A 25,974-nucleotide genomic window follows, 5' to 3' on the forward strand; every position below is an offset into this window, starting at 1 on the left:
GTCGACGTGGAAAGTCGACCAGAACGGGGCAAATCAGCAACAAATTCTCTGCCTTATTTGAAAGCCTTGTACAGTCATGTTCAAAAAATCTGTCGCATGGATTTTTTCTAAGTCCAACGTCTTACGAAATTATGTTGGTAGCTCTGAAACAAGGAAGAGTTGTGAAATATACGATCCTCCAATCAGAGTGAAGTTCGATTCGGAGGAGCAGGAGGCGTGACTCACGGTCTTCTCCACAGGAAGTTCAACCAATGCAGCATTTCCAAATATGAGATAACGTCCCCATTGGTTAAATATTGTTTCAATAATGCGAATCGGCAGAAAGATTGCGCAAGAGTTTACTTTGTCGTTTTAATTGCCTTTAATCGTTTCAAATTAGTATTAAATTGTCCCAATTATAGTTCACGAGCTTAATATAATGTATACATGTATGTGTTTGACAATCATATATCACTCATTAGAACAATTTCACATTGTTTTCAATACGTGAGATGACATTTCATTTACATTTACGATAAAATAGTGGTTTGGGTGTAATAACAGTTTTCATTAATTAATTTAGAGATGCATTTTTATTTGTGGAGTTAATGATTAGGTTAATTCGTTATTTCTCGCGAAAAGAGGGAACCACAGCTGAAAGAAAATACACAACTTGTATTATTGAGGTCAAGAGCTCGTTTCAACATCACTTTTTGCACACATAGGCTAATCACGACTCGGGATACATTTAAATTGGAATCTGAAACATTATGCGACCTGACTGGAACTCGGAAAAGGACACACTGATTACAAGACGTCGATACATTACCACTTGGTCTGGCGAACGCCAATAATAATGAGGGGTTGTGGGAGTGGGAGAGGGGTGACGGAAAGTAGAAAATAAATAGTATTTTTGGGGGTATTTAATGTTATATTTATATACATACAAACCTAAGAAAATATTTATTTTGATACATGTGTGTGGGGGTGGGGAAGGGGGAAAAGAGAGGGACAGAAAGATATTGGGAGAGATGGGACGAAGAGGTGATTGTGGAAAATGTTTTATTTGACGTTCAGTAATAAAAACAATCAAATAAATGATGATTATCTTATAAATACCATATTTAATGTAAATTTGTTTTAAAAATGGGGGCGGGGAGCTGTTTGATTTACGTTCAGTCAGGGACGTCGTTAGGGGGGGGCCGGGGGGGCACTGGCCCCCCGAAACGTTTACGTGGCCCCGTCAAACTGTTCTACATTTGCTGAAAATTTTACTTTCATGACAAATATTGCAAAATAGTTTTTCAGTATTTTTTTTTCTTTCAGTTAGAAACACTGTTCTTAATTTGAGTGGCACGAACCCAAAACCACATTTCTTTCTCGTTTTCCTGGTTCTAGCTATAGGGATGTCAGTGTAGGAACCTAGAACTTTGTTGTTTCTCGGAATTTTGAGGGAGCTGTCTTTCCACCCCAGCAGTCGCAGCTCCACAACAGGCAGGGTTGGGCGTTGAGTGTTGCCGTTGCGTCCAAACATTGTTTTGAGCTTGAGTAGATTGAAGAACGACCGCCTGTGTAGCGGTAAACGACATATATGCAAACAGTTTCAACTGGTCCCGAATCAGAGCGCAATACACGCTATATAAGTATAATGGTGGCAGGATGCCTCATATCTCCAGGTAAGTAGTATTATTCGCACCAAATATCTATTCTACTATTTAAACAGTCTAAAACACGCAACGTGTTAAAAGTAATTATCTTCACAAACTGTACGATTTCTCGAGTCGCACATTTTTCTCGATATCGTGAAGACCGATTTTGAGAATCCTCCTTAACAAACGATGGCTCCCCGATTGCGCAGTGATAGCGTTGTTGCCTTGTAATCGAGAGGTCCCAGGTTCGATACATGAGTGAAGGTACACAGTGGTCCGGATCTTACTTTAAACTGTAGGTCCAGTCCCGATTTGCCTTACTGTGCATAAAGTGAACTTAAAATCGCCAACTCAACTCCTTAACAAACTTTTCGAAGAATCGAAAATTTAAACAAGAACAAGTAAATACATTTTTGTAATTTTGAAGTAAATTATTATTATTATTGTTATTATTTTGGGTATTTTTGGTTCGTATGAATCTGCCTCACACAGTAAGCTTATTTTGTTGAGTCAAGTACAATAACACACCCTTGCAATAAGTCACTGGAAAGACATGTGAGGTTGCACATATATTTAAGCATCTCTAAATAAATAATAACCCGTGGTTCGACAGCCCTGGAAGGGCCTTGGTCCATCTCACGACTGCCAGTCTCCCTCCCACAATCCTACCTAGAGGTGTGGAGATCTTTAACCAGTAATGGGGTGACGTGGGGTCAGCACGTCAAACCCCCAACTGTTATAGGGGATATCCGTAAATAATAATTATATTCTTGTGGTAAGGAGTCGTTGCCATTTAACAAACTTTATTGATTTATTCCATCAGCATTATTTAAAATGTAGTGCCATACTGAACTTACCAACTTAACAAAGGCTGTTGCAGAGCAGGTTCAGTTTTTGGAGTATTGCAGTGTTTTATACAGTCCGTTCGAAGATTTTTTAGAATATTGATGTTTTGTCAAAGTATCCACCACTGAATAAATATCTGTGGATGTTTTACAGGTTTCATGGTATTTAAGAAGGTAATTTTTCCGGGGCAACTTTCCTCCGTACAACATGTCGTTTGCCACTCAAGCTGAAGAGCCGATTCATAGGTGCAACGACCTTGGCAGAAAGAAACTCTGATTGGGACCATGTTGACAAAAGACTCAAGAAGTCCCGCAACCGACAGAACTCGAAGCGCTCGGATTCTACGGTGACATACACTTTGGTTGAACACAAACGGATGCATTGGTAGGAAATGCAGTGATTTTATGGGTCGTCCCTTTCTGGGAAGTCGGGGACCTTTTGTAAACACACTTTCCCTTCATGCACCCAGGGGGCCTAAGCCAGGTCACCCCCTTCCCACAAAATCTTCTCTTCATCTGGCTCTGGTTATCGGCCGTGCCGAAACGCACTGCAGGTAACTAGGACTTTCTGGGTTAATTACTTTATGGTTCAGCATGGACATAGGCTTTTCAAATTGAAAGAGACAAAATTCTACTGTTTGTCCCTTTTCTGGCGGGAGATGAATGACAAAGATGTCGCGGTTCCTTCAGGTTCCCACACTCAACCCTTGTGCTCATAACCTGCAATGAAGGGAAAGGCCATAATAAGCCTTTGTAATGTACCTACTTTATATCCTTCCTTGGTAACTTTACACGCATTTTCAAGAAACATCTGCCCCTTTTTGCCCTACTGTGTTGATTGGTCGACAATTAATGACTGTCAGCTAGTTCGAAGAACAGTTTGATCCGAGAAGTGGTTTCATAGTTAGCTTTTATAAACGTGAGATTCCAGTAGGATCACGGAGTGCTTGAGATCTCATTTTCATGCATTGCGAGTGAAATTTCGATTGATTTGGTTCATTTTACTTTGCTCTTCTGCCACATTTGGCTAATTGCGAAGATAGGGATAAGTGATGATATGGTTAAATTGATCAATGGACACTCACAAACACCCATGCTCAGTCCGGAATTCGAACCCGGCACACCTGGCATCTTAGCACGATGTGCTAACCACTCCGCCACGGGGGTAGGCGAAGTGAAATTTCGAGTGTGAAGCTGCCAGCTCGTTTACCTCTCGAAAAAATTGAAGTAGGATCGACTGATCGACCAAATGTCCAAGACATTGACTTTCTAAATTGGTGTCCGACTACCACACACGAGACCGGGTTTGACTCCCAGGGCGGTTGATCTCACATGTGATGAAGAATAAGTCACATTTCAATTAAGGAAGGAAACGAGGTATGTATGTAGTAGTGTGCATGCTCTAGAAATAATGTTTCAAAATTCTGCATATTTTGTGATTTTCGCACCGTTCTCATACTTGTGCACCTGATTCCAGCACTTTTTAATATCTAAACTGACGGAAGAGGGTTTTCTCTACTTCTCAATTTTCTTCGAGGAAATTTACAAGTCTAAGGAGTAAGGACTAATGACATTGTTCTTGGTGTCTCAAAAATCTGACATAAGAGAAAATACATGGATTTTTAAAGACTGTCTAGATGCCATTAAGTTAATAAGTTCATTCTGCATTTAGATTCCCGAATAATGGCCGTGGATTTCGCGAGTCTATATCCGTAAATTTAAATATATATATATATATATATATATATATATATATATATATATATATATATATATATACTATACATATACTTATCTAGGCCTATATGCTATATTAATAGTTTGTTAGTTTTTAATGGTTTGATAGGAAAAAAATCTTAAGTTTTGGGCCCCCCCGAACTGATCAACCTAGCTACGTCCCTGCGTTCAGTGCAGGATAACAAGTAGAGACACATAGTGGTTCGTATCTCACTTTAAACTGTAGGTCCAAGCCCAATTAGCCTATCTGTGTATAACGTGGATTTAGAATTCAGTATAAAATAACGTCGATCTAGTATTTTGGATTTTAGATGTGTTGAGACCACTAAAATTTCCAATTCTTACAATAAGAAACCTGTCCTCATATTACCATTTTGAAAGAGAGAGAGTTAATTGTATAATCTTTCGTTGTTAGTTTCAAAGAAGACTAATTCAAATAATAACAATGGGAACGAATAAAGCTTACGAAAACTTTTTGCCACCGTGGGGATTTGAACCTACGACCACTAGAGTGACAACCCAGTGCGATAACCACTACCCCACGAGTTCGTTCCTTCTTACGGCATGATTATGAGTTAAGACCAATTCGTTCAATATGCATTAGAAATATAATCCCCACCCGCCTCTTTATAAACAACACACCCAAACGCTCCTTTGTAGCAAATGAATAAAGATGGTATGAATGCCACAAAACATTTAGGCAAAATCTACTATATTTACGACGCAATCGTTTTACATGGAGAGGCTACAGCTTCGAAAATTGAGGTTGTGGTATGACTGTAATTGTAGGATACCCCATAGGTATCGATAAACCAAGGCTCTAGTGTGCACTAGATTGGTTCATTTGTAGTGACGTGCTCAGGAATTTGTAAAGAGGTATGTGAATATAAAAATGTGTTAATGCTTATTTTTTAAACAGCGAACTCATAATTTAATATCTCTCTGTCCATCTCATTATCCTACTTAGGAACTAATTAGTATTGCAGGAGTCATACTGAAAAGAAATCTCACTTGACAATGACGAGAAATTAGATTTACGGAAGGAATAGTTTTCATATTTTAAAACCTCGAAGGGCCATGGGCTATCTCCCGACTGGCAGTCTCCTACCTAGAGTTATCTTCAACTGGCAATGAGGTGACGTTGGTCAGCACGTCGAACCCTCAGCCGTTATAGAAGATATCTGAAACCAGGTTACACCAGTCACTCGTAGCTCCCCACTTTCCTCACGATGGTGGGTTGCCACCGGTCCTATACAGATGACAGGCCGAGAACCCTGGACGACTCGAATCCATGCCGTCCCGCTGCAGTGGGAGTCCAAAGCACAGAGTCTTAGACCGCACCGTTACGGAGGAGGAGAGTTTTCATATTTTGTTTCTTATAAATGTCGACAATACATTAAATATATTATGCACCAAAAATTAATGTCAAAAAATAGCCGGTTCTATAAGAGATTCGAACCTTCGATCTTCACTCAACTAGGCCACTATTTTTAACAATTTCCCATTTTCTCACTCAATAACCTTCGTTGAACGTTTGTCTTAAGAGTCGTTAGCAATCTTGTAAACCTTATTAACCTATCTGCTGTCTATCACAAATGTACTTTACAACCTGGAGTAGATTTTGATGTCTGCAATTTAGAACTTGACTTTCGTGGTAAGTAATTCTCTACCGTCTACTGCGCTGCGACGCCTAGGGTCCCGGGTTCGAATCCCGGTCGGGCTTGGTTGTTTGTGAATGTCCATTCATCAATTTCATCATTTCATCACTAATCACCATCTTCGCTAATTAGCCAAGAGGCACAAAACGCGAAGTAAAATAAACTCAATCAATCAATCTACCGTCTACTATAATAAATACATCAAAGTCTACATATCTCATATTTTGTAAATGCGAAATGTCATCGTTAAATGTTACAAACTATTTCTCATTCCACCGTTAGTTCCAGATTTAGCCACATCATTCTGGAAACCAGCGTGGAACGTGTTTCCCACACTTCCAAGGTCAGGTGAACCCTTATCAGTTGCATTGGATGCCTGTGAACATGTTACTTCATACGTCATGGTACTGTGGTGTATTTCTTCCCCTTCCCCTTTTACCTTGAACGGAAGTAATCCCCGACTGGGCACGACGAATCAATCACAGAAAAGCAGACTGTCTAGTAAATCGCATGCCATGTATTATTTCGAGCTCCTAAGTTTTGGAAAGTGAAATAACAAAAAGAATGTAACATTAATTCATAATGGTTGACTTCTTTGGGTATTTTTTCATGACTCTTTTCTACTTACTCCAATGAAACTTTTGTCTACTGTTTTCAGTAGATCAATAGGTGTTTTGAAACATCTACTGTGTTCAGATTTTCAAAAAGATATAAATACAAAAAATAATAAGGGGGTATGAAATTAATATTTACAGCCAAAATATTAAACTTAACATATTATACACTATACTGCATAAATTAATTTCACTTGCAGTTTCTCTACTGTACTGGTTTCAGTAGGTCAATAGGTGTTTTGAAACATCTATGTTAAGATTTTTTAAATTTGAATTACAATTTGTGTGCCTGAAAACTTAGGGTATTTTACACCCGTCACGCTATACGGGATCCAGCCCGTTATCATGACAAAAATAAAAGCGTGTCTGAAAACTAAAATATCTTTACCTGGGTTAAAAGCTGAGCCTGTAAAGCGACTGACAGTCAGCACAAACAAGGTCAACACACACGCAGTCCTACAAAGATTATACTAACAGTAGGTCCAGTCACCAGAGCCTCGTTAGTCTGCAAAATGCAGTTCAGGGTGTACTACATGTAAGTGAGGTTGGTTTAAATTTTAAATAGATATAAAAACAAATTGTTAGTGAGGAGGAATAAAAAGTTATATTTACAGCTAACATGCTGAGCTAAACACACTACAAGGGTGTAAGGGATGACCTTCCACGAAGTATGTACACCCAATTGTTGCTTCCACGTAGTACACCCTGGACTTCAGTTTGCAGACGAACGAACCTCTGGCGACTGGCCCCATGGCCAGTATAATTTTCTGTGTTGTCCTGTGTTTGGTCCTTGTGGGTGCTGAGTGCCTCTTTACAGCCTCAGCTTTTAACCGAATTCAGAATATTTTAATATTTTAGTTACAACACGACGTTACAGTTATGTTATTTTAGTTCTGTTAAGGGGCTGGACCCCGTATAAAGTGACAGGTGCAAAATAGCCTAAGTGCTGACGCACCCAAAATTTTGAATTCAAATTCAAACACTACATGCAATATTACATGTAGTACTGAAGAGAATATTTCACTTGTAGTTCCTCAACTGTAATTACACATTAGGCCTACTGAAAGTGTTCAGTAGGAAATCATTGATTTTGAGTCGATTTCCGAGAGACACAGTAGAGTACTACAATTGATAACAGTAGATTCTGTCTACTGTAAACAGTAGAAATTACGTAGGTTTATAACGACGATGAGAATGAAACAGAGGTAAAAACAATGATATTGAAATGTAGAAGCGACCTGGAGCAAACAGGAACGTAGAATGTCTGGCAGCGAGACGCAAGAGTTGATCAAGCGATTGTAGCGTCAAATTTAGCTTAGAGCTCATAATTGATATTTTTACATGAGCTCAACATACAAGTTACATACAATGAGAGAATTGAATTGAGTTTACATCCCACGTGATATGAGTCGAAACTATTGTTGCACATTGAACTGTGAAGTGAATCAATATTCAATTCGATTAACTAGTGAATGGTGATGTGCTCAGATTTTGTAACGAGATGTGCCAAATGGCTGACAGTATAATAACTTATGGACACATTGATTTAATATATTTGAACAATCTTATAACGTGCGATTTTGCATGAAATTTCATTACTTGAATCTACATCACTTCATTGCAAAGGCTACAAGGCATTTTATGGGTTGTAAAATTCTGTGTTCGATTCACCGTTCGGTTAACTCTGCGATTTTTATTTCTAATTACACCGAAAAATTATTTATTGCATTTTACTTATTACGAAAATTCGTATATTATTTGCCTTGCGAAATGTAGAGAATATATTGTTTTTCATGCTTTTTACAAGAATACAACTATGCATGGTGAACCAAAAATAATGTAAAATAAATACTATTCACAAAAGGATGTCAGTAGTATTTATTTGTTTTGTTTCTTGATAATTTTCCCTAAAATAAAAATGTATAACTTTCGCTGTACATGACATTTCGTCGAATATGACACATGGATCATATTTATGCAAATCCTAGTAAAATGATGAGAAATTCAAAAACATATTCTGAAAAATTATTTTCAAAAATAACATTGAAAAATCATTAGAAAGGAGTGTTATTTTTTTAAAAATATATATAACATTTTTATTTCTTTAAATTATTAATTAAATACAATACTTAGTTGCTATATATAATAATAATAGGGGAAATCGAACAGAAGTCAAACCTACAATCTTCGGCGTGAAATACCGATAGCCTATCACCGAACCAATTTACCATCATAAAAAAAATTGAAGTTTTTTCTCGGAAATTACTGGCTAGTGCACGCTGGAACCTTGCCATACGAATATCTACCCAACCACTACAAGAAGCCACGTCACAACCTCAATTTTCGAATCTGTAGCCTCTCCATGTAAAACGATTGCGTCGTAAATATAGTAGATTTTGCTTAAATGTTTTGTGACATTCATACCATCTTTATTTCATTTGCTACAAAGGAGCGTTTGGGTGTGTTGTTTATAGAGAGGCGGGTGGGGATTATATTTCTAATGCATATTGAACGAATTGGTCTTAACTCATAATCATGCCGTAAGAAGGAACGAACTCGTGGGGTAGTGGTTATCGCACTGGGTTGTCACTCTAGTGGTCGTAGGTTCAAATCCCCACGGTGGCAAAAAGTTTTCGTAAGCTTTATTCGTTCCCATTGTTATTATTTGAATTAGTCTTCTTTGAAACTAACAACGAAAGATTATACAATTAACTCTCTCTCTTTCAAAATGGTAATATGAGGACAGGTTTCTTATTGTAAGAATTGGAAATTTTAGTGGTCTCAACACATCTAAAATCCAAAATACTAGATCGACGTTATTTTATACTGAATTCTAAATCCACGTTATACACAGATAGGCTAATTGGGCTTGGACCTACAGTTTAAAGTGAGATACGAACCACTATGTGTCTCCACTTGTTATCCTGCACTGAACGTAAATCAAACAGCTCCCCGCCCCCATTTTTAAAACAAATTTACATTAAATATGGTATTTATAAGATAATCATCATTTATTTGATTGTTTTTATTACTGAACGTCAAATAAAACATTTTCCACAATCACCTCTTCGTCCCATCTCTCCCAATATCTTTCTGTCCCTCTCTTTTCCCCCTTCCCCACCCCCACACACATGTATCAAAATAAATATTTTCTTAGGTTTGTATGTATATAAATATAACATTAAATACCCCCAAAAATACTATTTATTTTCTACTTTCCGTCACCCCTCTCCCACTCCCACAACCCCTCATTATTATTGGCGTTCGCCAGACCAAGTGGTAATGTATCGACGTCTTGTAATCAGTGTGTCCTTTTCCGAGTTCCAGTCAGGTCGCATAATGTTTCAGATTCCAATTTAAATGTATCCCGAGTCGTGATTAGCCTATGTGTGCAAAAAGTGATGTTGAAACGAACTCTTGACCTCAATAATACAAGTTGTGTATTTTCTTTCAGCTGTGGTTCCCTCTTTTCGCGAGAAATAACGAATTAACCTAATCATTAACTCCACAAATAAAAATGCATCTCTAAATTAATTAATGAAAACTGTTATTACACCCAAACCACTATTTTATCGTAAATGTAAATGAAATGTCATCTCACGTAGTGAAAACAATGTGAAATTGTTCTAATGAGTGATATATGATTGTCAAACACATACATGTATACATTATATTAAGCTCGTGAACTATAATTGGGACAATTTAATACTAATTTGAAACGATTAAAGGCAATTAAAACGACAAAGTAAACTCTTATCTCATATTTGGAAATGCTACATTGGTTGAACTTCCTGTGGACAAGACCGTGAGTCACGCCTCCTGCTCCTCCGAATCGAACTTCACTCTGATTGGAGGATCGTATATTTCACAACTCTTCCTTGTTTCAGAGCTACCAACATAATTTCGTAAGACGTTGGACTTTGAAAAAATCCATGCGACAGATTTTTTGAACATGACTGTACCATGCACACCTTGTGTTTTCGACAGATACGAATTACCAAAGGCCTTTTGTAGCATTTTTAACGATTTAGCACACGACAATCCGTTGGCAACACAAAATTTCAAACAAATTCTTTGCTCGATATTTGTCTCCATTCTGTAAATCGCAGGACACTCGTCAACACAACTAAGGTAAACAGATGCTGTACACAAACTGATGGACAGATTACTCTACCCCTCTGCGTGGTCATTCAGTACAGTGCTGCCATCCTACGGAAAAATGAATCCTCGATACCTCCATTGTGGGACTTTTACCAGCCAAATTCCGGGTACTTTTTTTACTGATCGGCTGGTTACAATTAAAGTACGCCTATTCAGATCCCTCTGGAGCCCGTTCGAAGCAACAGATTGCGGTAAAACTTAGTATGGAGGTTATGCAAACTACGGTGAAGCGAATACCGACGAAAAAATAGTTCACAGTCTTCCTACCAAGGTGAAATGTGGTGCTAAACAGCCGCTGCATTCCCATTACGTCACTATATGGTGTGGATCCATCGCCGATTTCATTCTGGGCCCCTTTTTCTTTGAGAAGCTAACAGCGCAAGATCGTACCATGCGTTCTGTTACAAATGCACGTTAAGTTCAACCCATTGTAGCCTACAGCATAGCATATGGTTCCTGCCTGAAAGAACGATGATGTTGGAGACCCCAGTCTTACTGCAGGATGGAGAATCCCCACATATTGGTCGACAAGTGAATGCTCTGCTTCGTGCCAACTTTGGAGACGATCGTGTCATTTCCATAAGTTTGCCAGATGTTTGGCCACCTTGTTCTCCGGACATGAGTTCACCATGTGACTTTTGGCGGTGGGGATTCCTAAAATATCGTGTTTATAAGAAACCTATACGCACTCTGCCAGAACTGAAAGCCAGCATATGGCATGTCGATACCGTTCCTCGGAAAACTCTTCGTGTGACCATGGATCACACTTGTCTTGCTGTTCCAGAGGGCCATTCACTCGGACGGCGCGCATATTGAAAAACCCTGTACTGACTTCAACTGAAAATAAAGTTTTTGCATGTCAGACTTCTTATTGTTGTTATTTCAGTCCCACATGGTGGTAAAATTTTACCCTTTTTTCGTCGGTATAATTTTCCCCATGGTCTTCATAGCTTCTATGCCAAGTTTCACCGCAATCCGATGAGTTTTCACCGCGGCGTTCGATTACTGAGACACGAAGTAACGACGTCAGTAGAACGTAACCGAACAGATCGCTGATGTGTTATAGCGGAAGAATCCTGTCACTCAATTTTCGCACACCAGTGTTCATAAATATTGTGTTCTTAATAAGTTTCCGATTCCGAAGTAGTAATTTGACAACTATTTAAAGTGGCAACGAAACTGGATACGATATACCGGGTGATCCGTTTGGGATGTCATATAAGTAAAGTGTTATATACCAGAAACCATTCAAATTTATTGCCTATTAATGGTACATACATGTCTAGGAGAGTCAGTTTTTTTTTTATCCCAGAACATTAGCACTCAACAGGTCCGCCTTGCGGACACGGCACAGTTCATACCGCGCAGACATGTTGCGCCACGTGGCGTGCAGCATTTCTGGAGTGATCTGTTGAAAGGTTTCTCTCATCTGCAAGCGCAGTCGGCTTGTTTGTGGTTTTTGGGCATACACCAATGACTTGCAGTACCCCCACACAAAAAAATCTGGAGGCGTTAAGTCCGGACTATTCGCAGGCCATGGGATGGGTCCACCACGGCCACACCAGTGATCGTTGAATATCCCATTAAGATGATCCAGCACTATGAGAGCCCAATGTCCTCTTGAAAAATAATGGTGTCCAGTATCCCAATTTTGCATACCATACGACGCACTGAGCACGTTGTTGTGGCGTGACCACCATCTTGTCTCTCGTGGACGCACGCTAGCGCCGCCACGCGGTTGAAGTCTGCAAACCTCCGCTGACTCGAAACTTCTACCTTACTGCTTAAAGTACGGCAAACTGTTCAGAGATATGTACATTAACCATGTGTGTATAACACTTTACTTTTACGACATCCCAAACGGATCACCCGGTATATTCTGTCCTTGAAATCTCTGGAGCGAACGAACTAAAGCCAGTCTCTGCGCAAGTAGTGACTCCAGAGGGCTAGTCCAATGTACGCGTGCGAGTGAACGGGGTTGCGTGGAGGGGGAAAGAGACTGCAGTTACCAGTCTTTGCAACAGCGTATACTGATTCGCTCCGCTAATGGCTTTCCCCCCTTCTCTAGCTTTATGAGCGGTGTTGCTCCAGAGATTCCCGGGATAGAGTACAGCAAACTTTCTACTCAAGGTTCCAAAACAAACACAATCACAGGATTATTGCGGGTAACATTTATGAGAAGCGCAAAGGTGTTGAATATATTTTTTATCGGGACATAAAAACTATGATAAACCTAGTAGGAACACCCTTCTTCAGTTAAGACCAGTAAACATTGTTTTTTTTTTTTTATTAATTCTTCATTACTTTTCAGCTCTTTCTTTGCATGTTTATCAAATTTTATAAATTTTGAGATATCTCATTCACAGTTAATTCATGCATTTTAGTCGTATATGCTTCTACCAAAATTCTAAAATGGAAAAAATAGAATTTTGGGAGATCAGAGAGTAGCAAGTTCTATCTGCCGAAGGTAAATTTAAAACAGGAAATAAATAAGAATGTTACATGCAACTACAAATAAGCTGTGCAATAGACCTATTTCTTTTTTCACTTAGCTTTAGTAGTTTAGATTAAAAAACATCCGGCTGTGTGGAATTACTAAACCATTTTCTCAAATGCATTATTCTTCTCATTTAAGAAAAATTACACCATGAATTATAATAACTACAATAAAAATATAGTTATTTATCTTATAATTTTAAGATGATTTTATAGGCAATTTTTTCAGAACTTTTAGGTCATTAACTTTCGAGACCTAGTTATAAGGGGAAAAAGTGTACTAAAATATGCGAAATTCCGCAGCCGTAAAAATCAACAAATAGATTTTCGTGGTTTGTTCTGTATTGCCTTTCGAATTTTGCGATAAGGTTGAGGGGAAACAATTTATTTGATAGTATCTTCGAGCACGTCCCGTTTGTTTATATCAGTTTCCTACGACCTCTATAATGAAGTTTGTATATGCAGACAGAGGCGTACATTTGAATGAAATTGAAATGTACGCACATTCCGCAACACGATCAATCTGATTCACTTACCTAAATTGCCAGTTTTTTTTCTAAAAAAAGACAAACTCCATTATCCCCACCCGCTATTACTACTGAATTCCTTTGTAGTGTGATTCTGTTTTTCCTCCTTTGTGCGGAATGAATACATTTTCTGCAGCACCGAGTCAGAAAATTAAACGTGGGAAAAATTCATGTCGTAGCCTGTCAATTGCTTCCTTTTAAAACCTTAGAAAAGTATTTGTAGCCGGAAGAATTCAAGGTTGAATATGCAGAGGCACGTTTAGCAAAAAGCACGCTGTGAACCATTAAATCACCACTCTCGCTTTCGTTCCTTTTTCTTCTTCCTTCTGTACGACTCCAAATATACTTCTGGTTATCCAACCTCAGTAAATTATACAAAAAAATTGTATTATCTCCTACGTTGATTCTGATATTGACAGAAAATTACAGCGAAGGATAGCAATGAAGGAAAACTCATCTAATAGCCTCGTGTCATACCACCATTCACTCGATCTTCTCAGAATCTAATCACAATTTTAAGGATTCAAGTGCACACAGGATGGTAAGGGAGGGAGGGAGAGAGAAGGAGAAAAAAATGTGCAAAGATGGAAAATGTTCCACAAATATTGACAGAAAAAGTATGTATAAATACATGGACAAGTAACATGCATTAAACAGCATACACATGCTAAATAATTTGAGAGACGGGCCCGATAGGGTAGTGGTTCAAGGTGTCGCATTATAATAAAGGGCTCAGAGTTACATTCCCAGTTTAGGTAGTCGCCGGCAATAAAAATGGGACACTCAGATCCTGAAATGCTTCCCTGAAAGGCGTTATGCGTGTTGCCTAACTCTACGGCGATGGAATAACTTGCTGTTAAAATCCACTTTCCGCTTTAGAGTTAGGCAAGACACAACAACGCATTTCAGGGAAGCGAGCATAGGACCTAGGTGTCCCTTTTAATTGCCGGTGATTGTATTGCAGTGGTTCGGATTCCGCTTTAAAAAAGTTCTCCCTTTTCGAGTGCCTGTCTACAGGGTTTCCTGTCTTCTCGATTCCCTTCCAGACTGGGCTCTTTATCTTCCCGATAACCTGCTTTTCGATTCCTTGTCTTTTCTGGTCCCTGTCCTTTCCGATCCCTGTCTTTTCGAGCCCCGTTTTGAAAATTTAGGTCCACTCCCGATTAGTCCATCCAAACAGCTTCTTATCAGCAACGTGCATCTTGTAGTTAGCCATAGGGAGTGAATTTTCTGAGATCTCCTAATTTGGTTTTGGATATTTTTAATTATCAAGCAAGATCGCAGTAATTGTATTCTGAAAGTACTAATTTAATATTGAAAGTACTAATTAATATCGAACAAATTTTCATTTTGAGTGTACATAGAATTACATGGCCAAAGTTTTGTTTTAAGTCCAGTTAATGTACTAGTTAGCTAATTGGGAATGGACCTACAATTTAAAGTGGAAGCACTATGTGCCTCCACCAGAGATCGAACCCGGAACTCCTTGATTACAAGGTGACAGCGTTACCACTACGTCATCACGGCGGCCTCAAGGAATTACATGAAAAGTTGAGTTGACCTTGTAAGAAAATGGGTTTAGTTTTTTATCGTTTACGATTTCCGTTCTCATGTTTTGTTTGCAATGTGAATGCATATTTAAATATAAACCGCCATGAAATAGCCCAATTTAGTTTGCAGCACGCTCGTGCAGGACAAGGAAACAAAGCCACTCTTTGCTTAGAAATATCAGGATATGGATGAACATCGTACACAAAAATACTACGGTATTTAGAAATAGTAAGAACGTCCTATTATGTAAGAGCGTGGGAAGATTGCCGAGGAAAGACCACGGAGGCCGAAGCTTACTCCAAGGGTCTATTAGAGTTATCAAGTGTGGACTCGTTCGTCGATCGGAGGCGCTGGTTCGATGGTATTGGAGCTAGTAGCTAACTACTTATCGGCGCGTGGATACATTTCGTGGACTCGTGTCCGAGGAAGCTCATTAAAGACTCTGGCTCTTCCTCCGTCTGGCAATTATCACGGAATAGGTTCCTTCGATGTTCTCTCTTGTGGACACGCATCGGTACCGAAAGAATTTCTTCGGTAATGAAGAAAGAATATGCCGATGCGTCCGGCAGTTGCAATGCTGATACGATATCTAGTCTAAACTCACGGCCATGAAATTATGCGGGTGGCAGAACCTCGCGCTGTTGCCACGTCGGAGCACAAGCTCGTGTGTTCGGAGGTTTAAGAGAATGAAAGATCTCGTTGTAGAGTTGGTCATACAAACTGACAGTATTTGCTCGAAAGGTCAGGGATAACACAAAAGTTTCCCTGAGAGAGAGGTCGGTCTGACGCTGGAACTAGGCAACGCAGCCCGGTTGGCGTTGCCACACAGTGCGCGGGAACCCGCTCTCGCTTCGCTTTTCCCATATGTGGCACCAGCGCAATTCTGCCCAGCCGCCTATTTTAATGGTCGAGCGTTTAGGAAGCTGTTTTCTCTTTCAGTATGTTCACGGAAAAATATCTGTGGTTGGTTCGTTTTTTGATTGATTGATTAATTTTGTTTATTTTACTTAGTTTTCTTTCACTTTTGGCTAATCGCGAAGATGAGGATGAGTGATGACAAAATGAAAATGATGGAGGGACACTCACAAAGAACACCCATGCCCAGGCCGGGATTAAATCCAAAACCCCTGGCTTCGTAGCGCGCTGTAAGCTCGGTTCGCTTCTATTCAAGGGCTGGTGGGGCTGCAACCCCCGCCCCAACGAACCAGCGTAAAAAAACGAGGAAATTGTTTTGTAGAAAATTTGAATGGATATATATTTGAGTGTAGTTGGCTTTTCCATTTGGATTTTTAGATTATAGTCACCTCAGCACGTAGACTATTTGTGCCCGTTACACAATGCCTGAATACGAGGTGTGGCAATAAAGTTTCCGGATTGATTTTCTTATTTATTTAAGGTCACGTCGATAACAAAGAGCTGGGTAGGATACTGACCTGTGGACTACCCTCTGCCTGCGCACAAACTTTTACGCACGTGCGTGGAGCAGTCTGGCTGTAGCCTTTGTTAGAAGCGGACCGTGCATCTGAGCTCCGTCGGAATCATGTTAAGTTCGCAAGTGCAACAACGTGTTAATGTCACAAAACTTGGGAACTCCGCCACGGAAACTTACAATTAGCTGAAATAAATTTCTGGGGATCAGTGTTTATTTCGCACACGAGTTTTAGAGTAGTTTAAGAAGTTTAAGGAGGGTAGAGAAGGCGTCGGGGACGATCCACGATCAGGCCGCCCTTGCTCTTCCAAACCTCAAGTTAGCATCGAGAAGGTCGCTAAAATTGGTCGTTGATTGGTGCATGAAGGTCAGACTGTCAATCAGTTGTGTCATAAGAATGTTTTGGGGATCCTTCGTGAACGGGTGAGAAGGAGACCAGACATGTGGAAGAATGGCTCATACATTATTCATCAGGACAACGTGCCAATTCAAAACGCGCTATCTGTGAAGAAGGTTTTGGTAAAACACAACATTCCAGTGTTGAAAGATCCACCGTACTCGCCGGACCTAGCCCCGTGCGACTTTTTATCTTCCCGAAAGTCAAGTCTGCACTAAAAGGAACCCGGTTCGAGTCTGTGAACGCGCTGAAAGCCAAAGCGACGCGACTCTTGAACAGCATATCTGCTTTTAACAGTGGGAGATCCTCGTGGAGCGGGAAGGGGACTACATTGAAAGGTACATTACTTCGATTGTCTGATTTTTTTCAATAAAAGAGTTACCGCATGAGTCCCGAAACTTTATTGCCACACCTCGTAAGTCCCTCAACTGAAACAAAATTGAGGACAGGTCCTAACAAGAAACGAAAATATGCCCTTTAAAAATATCTCACTCAATTTCTAAAACCAATATGGTAATAGACCCGTTACCATCTAAACTATACTATCTACGAGGACAAAATCTCCATACCCTAGTTAAAACCTGAGACTACAAAGGAGCACTCAGCATACATAAGGACAAACGGGGGACAGCACGACCCCACAGAGGATTATACTGGTTCTAGGTTCAGGCATCAAAGCCTCGTTAGCCTGGAAGACTGCAGTTACTAGGATTGCGAGGTCGACTTATGGGTGCCTTCTCAGAAGGAGACCTCTTGCACCACATATCGAGTGGCAGGAGGGCAAATTGCAATATATACTGGGTGAGTCTTTTAAAAGAGGCCCCGTGGAAAATGTGCTCCTTGCTTGTAGGCAACCCTGGTACACCGAAGAGAAGAGCGGAGCAGAAAACAGTCCGGGATATCAGTGCCAAGCATATTCGACAACATGACATGACATGACATATCCTGGACTGTTCTCTGCCCCGCTCTTCTCTTCGGTGTACCAGGGTTGCCTACAAGCAAGGAGCACATTTTCCACGGGGCCTCTTTTAAAAGACTCACCCAGTATTATGCTCCAGATTCAGCCCATCAGAAACTAAAATTCTTGGTACGCTAATGTTTCTATCATAAATTTAACCCCGACGAGAAGGTGAGAAAGAGATAAAAGGGGTGAGAAGTGGGAAGAAACATCCGTGCCTTAATTGGACGAACCATCCAGGATTCGCATGGAGTGACTGAGAAAACAAAGGAAAGTACTGTCAAAATTGACTACGGGATTTGAACCCTGAACTTTGTGAATACATACAAGAATATTTACTGTGCATCCATTCAACCATAAAACGAAGTATATTACCAATCTTCCTTCACCTTCAACCAATACGAAATATGGCAAGTGCACCAGGTTCCATCGCCAGCAGATATAGTTCCAAAACTTTTATTTCACGAAACCGTTAGACAAAAATATTCTGGAATGCACAAATAGATTTATCGGAAGTGAACCTATGCCTTAAACTAGGATTCGAATCAGAAATGCGTCCTCACCGGGAATGGAACCTGGGATTGATTACTAAGCAACAGAACTGATCTCTGCTAAACTTACTTAGTCCCGATTAACATTCTAAGTTATTTAAGGACATTTCAGTATCTACGTTAGAGGTCTGCACGGGCTCGGGCCAGGCCCTCGGGCCTAGGCCCGGCCCGGCCCGGCCCGCGGGCCGGACTCTGGCCATAAATAACCAGAACTTCTCGGGGTCGGGCCCGGGCGTCGTGGCTATTTTCTTAGCGAATATTGTCATCGAAAAATATTTTTTAATTATTGAAATTATGGTTTACTTCGAGAATGAGAATAGGAGCACGAAGTACAACAGTGCCCATTTTTTTTTCAAATGCTGAATTGGAAAGTAATTTTAATTATGTTTTCGGGCTCGGGCCGGGCTCAAGTTTACTTATTATCGGACTCGGGTCGGGTTCGGGTTTCATTTCCTCGGGCCGGGCCGGACTCGGGCCTTACAATTTAGGCCCGTGCAGACCTCTAATCTACGTAACTGTTCAGAAAACATTATTGCATGGTCGAAGAGCAAAGAAACGTTCTTCACTTTGAAACAGACGTTGCTTTCCATTTTCTTGCCGAAGAATCCAATGAGAGAATTTTTGACAACCCAAGTGCAGGTTGCACCAAAGGAGCACCCCATATGCAACGTGCAACCTGGAAGCTTGTTAAATACTGCTACAGAAATGCATATGGACACCGATCAGCTGAAATTCGTATCTGCACGACGTAGCGTTGGACTTCATTGTGTTAGTGATTTGCAAGGAGCTTCGGCGTCGTTAGCATTGAGCTGGAGGCGGGGGGGGGGGGGGCGCATGCCGTACAATATGACAATAATATCTTGCATATACATAATAGACGGGTTAATATAACGTTCAGACCTAAAACAAATTCCAACAAAAGGTCTGTAAACGGTTTTTGTTCCTACTTGGTGTACTGATCAACAGAAAAAAAAAAAGTCTACCAAAATCTGGCAACCGAAAGTGGGTTATTTTCAAGATGGCCGCCGGTAACATTGAAAATAAGAGAAATTCCTATAACTTGCTTATTTTTAAGCGTAGAACAGTTAATTTTTCATCAATTTTACGGTTTTTGTGGTCAAGGAATTCATTTCAACCAACAAATTTTGTCTATGGGATCAAAAAAATGGAACCAGAAGTGAAAAATAAAGGTACAGTACCTGTTTGTAGGTCTAAGTAAGTACACAATATGAAGTTGTAAGTTTGTATTATTATCACACATTTTAACTATACTGAATACATATTTTTTTCTGTAAAATATATATTTTACAAAGTACACTTTAAATTAGGTTATGAAAATTTGCAGCAATATGGGGGCAAAAAAGTCTTCATTGTCCATTAGTCCTCATCACTGTCCTCTACTTCATCTGACACCTGGTTGTCACAATACGTAACTTGGCATGATCCACATACGGAACTGCTTGGAAGTTCGTTTGTTCTGCAACTGCAACGGTTAGCACTGCAACCAGTTCTACAACTGAAATGTATAATTTTCTGTAGAGTGTCTGGTGCAACATTCATATGACACATTACTGGTACAAGTTCATCGCCATCAAGTTGCCAACCCCAATTCACAGGAGTCATTTTGCTAGCCGTACTCATCCATGTCACAGTCTGATAGTACACTCTTAGACAATAGAATTTGTTGGAAGACTCAGTTCGAGGAAGATTTTCTGGATGAACAAAAGATATGGATATGACGACTTTATTCGTAAGTGTCTGGTAACGCAAGGCTGCCAAAGAACTTGCACTGTTGCTACCAAAAATAACAAGCATCGCTTGACTGCCAAGACTTACAATATCAGCAGGATTCTGACCCGGTGAAGTGAATGCAGTCGCACAGGAATGAAGGACACGATCACCTTTTAAAAGTTTTTCTAATACCGACTTTTACCATGCTAGTGGTTAGGGGTTACCTTTAGGAAGGCACTCGTCAACCTTTCTTCAACGCAATCCACGATGGAAACTGCATTCTTTCAGCTAACGAGGCTCTGGCGCCTAAACCCGCAGCCCATACATTCCTCTGTTGGATTTTACATTGCCATATTTTTTTCAGGAATGGATATTTTTTCACCAAACAAGTGCATTGTTTCTAGTCCCGATGAGTTCATCCAGTGTTGGCGCTAAGTGTCTCCCTCTCCGTAAAAAAAAATGTGTTTCGTCATTTTGTTACACAATATGTCCGAGCTCATCACTGAGTATTCAGAAAATCCAACACCGTTAACAGCTTTACCTTGTTCCACGACTGGCGGCAGCTGAGGAAAAAGTTTTCATGGGAACTTGTTCTTGCGCCAAGTTCAGCTGTCTTTTCTAATTTTAATAAAATTAGAAATCTCAATGTCTTAATGGCATGAATTTATTTTTAAACCTACAGTACTTTTCGGCGGTTTACGTAATTTGGCCACTTTTTGGTCCAAGTAGCAATAAAGATGGACATGTTGGATTTCGTTTTTGTTAACTCGAAAGTATTACGAAAGTTTTCTCTTAACCAATTTCTGACCAATGTTAGCTGATACAATTTACTTAATTGTAATAATTAACTTTCAACTAATAAAAATTTAATAGCTATGAAAAATTTGAAGAAATAATATATTAAAATTGAGAATGAAGATGGCGAATGCAGGTAATGCATGTAAATTTTGGTAGCACCACACACAGGCTTCTATACTGTAATGCGATGCCTATTCCGATTTGGAAACAGATTGTTTAACCTGCATTAAAAATCATTACTCATCCTCTGTCGCGATTAAACTTGAGAAAATACGAAAAAAAAAATTAAAATAAGCTATGATGCCAAAAGATTTTGGAAAAAAAAAACTTTGTGCGCGTTTCAAAGCAATACGATAGGTAGTTGAAACTTTTTAAGAGTATGATGAAATGCATGATATATATTAATCTCAGAGTTAAATAATTCCGTGGAAGGGGGTAGTTTATGTCAGCAGTATGGTATTACTTTCGATACAACAGCTGCTAGCATTGAGAAGTTAAAATCAATATCACGTTAGAATTGGGCAGTAGATTACCACGTGCCTTCCCTATGATCTGTGACTTGGTTCACGCTTAATTCACTTGTCTTATAAGGGTTTTGCAATTTTTTTGTAATCTATTTGACTAGTTACTTTTCAGCCCGTATTCATTCCCGTAGCATAATGAAACAATAATTCTCTACGACACAAATATGAATACAATGGAGAGTGTGAGCTTCAAATTACACACACCAATTAACTATCCTCTAAGATAGTTTCCTTTGGTCAGAAGAATAACTTCTACCAGTCCTCAGGTTTTAAATAAACAAAAGTCACAAAATATTTAGTGAAAAATGATATGCATAAAAATCTGCTTTAACGTACGTCAGTGTAACGTAAAATATCACTTCAAAGGAAACAAAATCGAGCAAGGAACACAAAATATTATTTGTATATAATGTTACTATTGATGTAAATAACTCTTTCAAGTGCTGGACGCGGAACTACACAAATTAGTATCAAAATATATTCAGCAGAATGAAAATACTATTTTTTTTACAAAAAAAATCCAGAATGTAAAATGTAATCAACACATTGAAAACAATAACGACACGGATACCACAATTCTGGTACATCTGCCTGCAAAAATACGGGAATATTTGCAAATAAGAAAATCTTTGCTTCATGAATATGACGTACATGACAGCCGTATATTGAAACGCAGCTCTTGGCACAAAGAATATTTCCGAGCGCAAGCTTTTCAAGAATGCTCTCTCATCGATCTAACTACCCACTTTCCTCCTCCAGCGTGCCTAAATGAGGCAGCCATGTCTCAATCACTGATCGATACTTTCTATGCACTAACAGTACATTTTTTACTACAAATTAAGCTGGTATTCTCTAAAGCTAGTAGTATATAAGTACACAATCCTCGTAAGACAATGTAAAGTTAAACTTTACGACACGAATAATGATAGCTTCGTTTTACGTAATGCCGGTACTTCATGAAGAATAAAATTTTGTAGCGTTTGTTGATAATTAGAGATGTGTGTAATTTAGTAGTAATTCTTAGTTATTTGTTCCATTAAGTCACGCATTATGTTTGTGTATTTATATTCTATCGCCTATAGGCCTCCCCGATGGCGCAGTGGTAGCGTCGTCGCCTTGTAATCAAGGAGTTCCGGGTTCGATACCCGGTGGAGGCACATTGCACAGTGGTTCGGATCCCACTTTAAACTGTAGGTCCAGTCCCGATTAGCCTTAATGAGCATAAAGAGGACTTAAAACACCAACTCAATCAACGAACGCCTATAAATAAAGTAAAACTGAGTTTCAAAAATCAAACAGTAACAGCTTTGAAGTACCGTGGAGATGCAAAATCACCGTTAACATACAATAGCATGTTAAGGACAGAACAAAAGCACAGAAACACACACAAAATCAAGACCACCACACACTCACGACTTCACATCAAAGAAAAAGTTGTCAGAGAGAAGAACCAAATCAAACACTTACCTTCAGTCACACCGATTCACACGCCGCAACTATTCGCCCTTCTTTATTGAAGATGCCAAATATCTCCCCCATACAACACGTGCCTCTAACTGAAAAAGAAATAGGTTCAGTTTTCACAGTCAGTCAGCAAAAGGGTTTTTGCATAAATTTCAAACATCAACCAAACAAGTAACACTAATAACAGCATTATTTCAGTGGACATTATATTATTCATAACCTATTAGCTAAATCCACGTAAAAAAATCAAATAATAAAAACAGGATTCAGCTAATGAGACGTGAATTTTATGTGTAGGAATAATATAATGAGGAAAGTTGAGTAGGAAAAGTTAAAATTTAAATACATTATGTCATGCCTGTGCATTTTGAAACTACAATCTTCTAGTTTTGAAAGCATGAAACGATTTCTAAAACTTTTAACTCCCTCCCCTTCATTGTAGGGCTTCAACCAGCCCCACCCTCTAAATAGTGACAGATAGTGGGCGGTATTTCACAGCTCGTCTACCATGTAATATATATGGAACCAACTGCCAACAACAACTACAGCACTACATACTGAGCGTCTACAAAGGGTTCGGCACACAAACTGGATTAATTTAAGCCGATAACCATAAAATGCGAGAACAGGAGACAGAGATGAGACACCGCCCTGGTGCCACTCGCGCCCAAATTGAGGGCAGTGGATCCTTGGTAGATTAGCCGAGACACTTCCCAAAATCACAGAACTAAGAGTTGGTGAGTGGGGCCTACCTCTGCTCTCCGACGGTAGGGAGTCACGGGAAGGTGGTCCCTCCTCCTGTATCCAGCAGCTACGAGGCCATGAGAGCGTACCGATACTGGACGAGCCAAGTGAAGTCGAGCTAGTCTTGGGATCGATAACTCTCGGAGCGGTTCACTCTGAAGGCGGGCGGGGCGGGCAGCAAGGTGGAGGCTCTCGCATTCCGGGAACAACGACCACAATCCCAAAGGTCACTATGTTGCTGGACCTCCCAGGGAGCTTTTGTGGGGGGCAAATTCCAATTAGATTTTGCCGGGAGCGAAAGGGAAAGAACGAGAAGCCACCGAATGGGAATTTTTAGGATTGTGCAGATGACGGTGAGTCTTCACGCTGTGAAATGGACTTCCGGATTCTTGCAATTACATTTATATCGCACGTTAGTGAAACAATCCCGAGGAAGAAGGCCGTGAAACGGAAGTAAGATCCTGGACAATGAATAATATCCTTTGAAACCGCGACACCATGAAGCCGATGAATGACCCGTTGTAGATCATATGTAATGCCCTAGGTTTGCTACATAAAAAAAAGGTTTGAATCATGAAACGAGGCAACGCTGCTTGTCTCCTACTTTTCTTCTCATTCCACGCGAGAAGAGAGCGAGAGAAAATCAATCGATATTTAAAAAAAAGAAAGAATTCACATTATTATTAAAGAGGCTGATCTCAGTACCAATAGCTGGTATCTTAAAATATAATGAATGTAAGAATAAAACACTTGAATTCCTCACAAGAAAATAGTGTGACCTACATAATTCTTTCACCAAAAGTAGTGAAAATTCAAGACTTGCATAAACCAAAGTTCACATTAATAAATATTTGTAGATTCAGATAGCACGAAACTTCAGATTTCAGCAATTTGTAAGGAGTAAATCGTGTTTCATGCGCTAATATTTTCTTCGACCTTTGACTAGTACTTTTCTCAACAATTTATTTTCGATTACCTCAAATTAGATGTTTAGGATAATTAATATAGCACTGCATTTTCATCTCATCTCCTTCCCATCCACGCCAAATTCCAGGTCGCCCCATTTGTAGACCTAAATTTTTCAATATTCAACATAAATCGTCACGAAATAATGAAACGGCGAAGCAATGGGTTTTGCTGGACATAGTTTCAGCACAATATTAATGTAGGAAAACTAATGCTTCTCCAAAATAGTACTTATCGAAGCGTAATAGCAACTAAGCAAGTAACATTGAAAAGAGCATCAACCAGCCCTTTCATGTTCGCTTAGATTAATTCCACATACCAAGCAGTCGCGCAGTGGCAGCACATCTGCGATTGCATTCAGCTCCTACCAGTTGCAATCAAGCGATTTGTCCAGCACAATATTGTCAGTTCAAACGAGCAGTTCTTCTAGAGGAAGTTGTCTGTAGAACAGCAACGCTACATGCATGTGCCGCTTTTCCCTGTAGCCTTGATGGTGGATTTCAAACGCTGAAATAAGAAACGGTCTCAACTTTGACATATTCAACATCAAACGCTCTGTGTGTACACGGCAAAGGCATATGCTTCTCAGCCGCACGATGCTTCCACAGATGACAGGCAATAAACTCCCTTCGTTATCCAGTTTTGCCCTCTCAGCGAATGACGTTCGAAATGCAAGCAGCAGAAACGATTTTTCACGAGAAAGCAAGATATGTTTGTTGTAAAGACGACTTGGCAGCCATCTGCGTATCCCATACTCTAAGGTTTACCATGTCGACAATTAACTTTAGTTTGTGTTTCTCACCAACGGCATCAGTCAAGTTGGCGTTATATCTATAAAACTGCTTCTGGCAGACGTGGATCGCTAGGGGCGAGCACCAAATTTTAATTGGCCAGACTATTTAAGCGGTACAAAACAGTACAGAAGTTTCTACCTGTCTTTCATTTAGATTTCGTACAGTTGGAAGCTTTCAGTGCTTACTACGTCAACACTTCTGGAGAAGTAATTTCACAAACAGCAAATGTTAAGCATATCATTCGAAAAGTATACATCTAACACTTACACTTTGTGTATTTCTGATTTTACGTAGCTTTTGTACCTCCTTAGGTAAATCGCAACAATGGATATAAATGGTGTTCAGATCAAACTCAAAGAACGCCAGAGTCTTTGCCGTGACTCGAAGCCAGGACCTTCGAT

General features: G+C 39.7%; 1 protein-coding gene across 1 annotated transcript in view; it reads right to left on the bottom strand.

Annotated features, from left to right (window-relative positions):
- Positions 1-25,974, bottom strand: part of LOC145984305 (plasma membrane calcium-transporting ATPase 2-like) — a 621,336-nt gene that overhangs the window by 256,930 nt on the left and 338,432 nt on the right. The window contains 1 exon segment of the mRNA XM_083117961.1: positions 23,073-23,161. The gene's annotated coding sequence lies outside the window, so the exon portion shown is untranslated.

The sequence above is a fragment of the Lepisma saccharinum genome, chromosome 2 (assembly GCF_977018435.1).
Source record: "Lepisma saccharinum chromosome 2, izLepSacc3.1, whole genome shotgun sequence".
Classification (NCBI taxonomy): Eukaryota; Metazoa; Arthropoda; class Insecta; order Zygentoma; family Lepismatidae; genus Lepisma; species Lepisma saccharinum.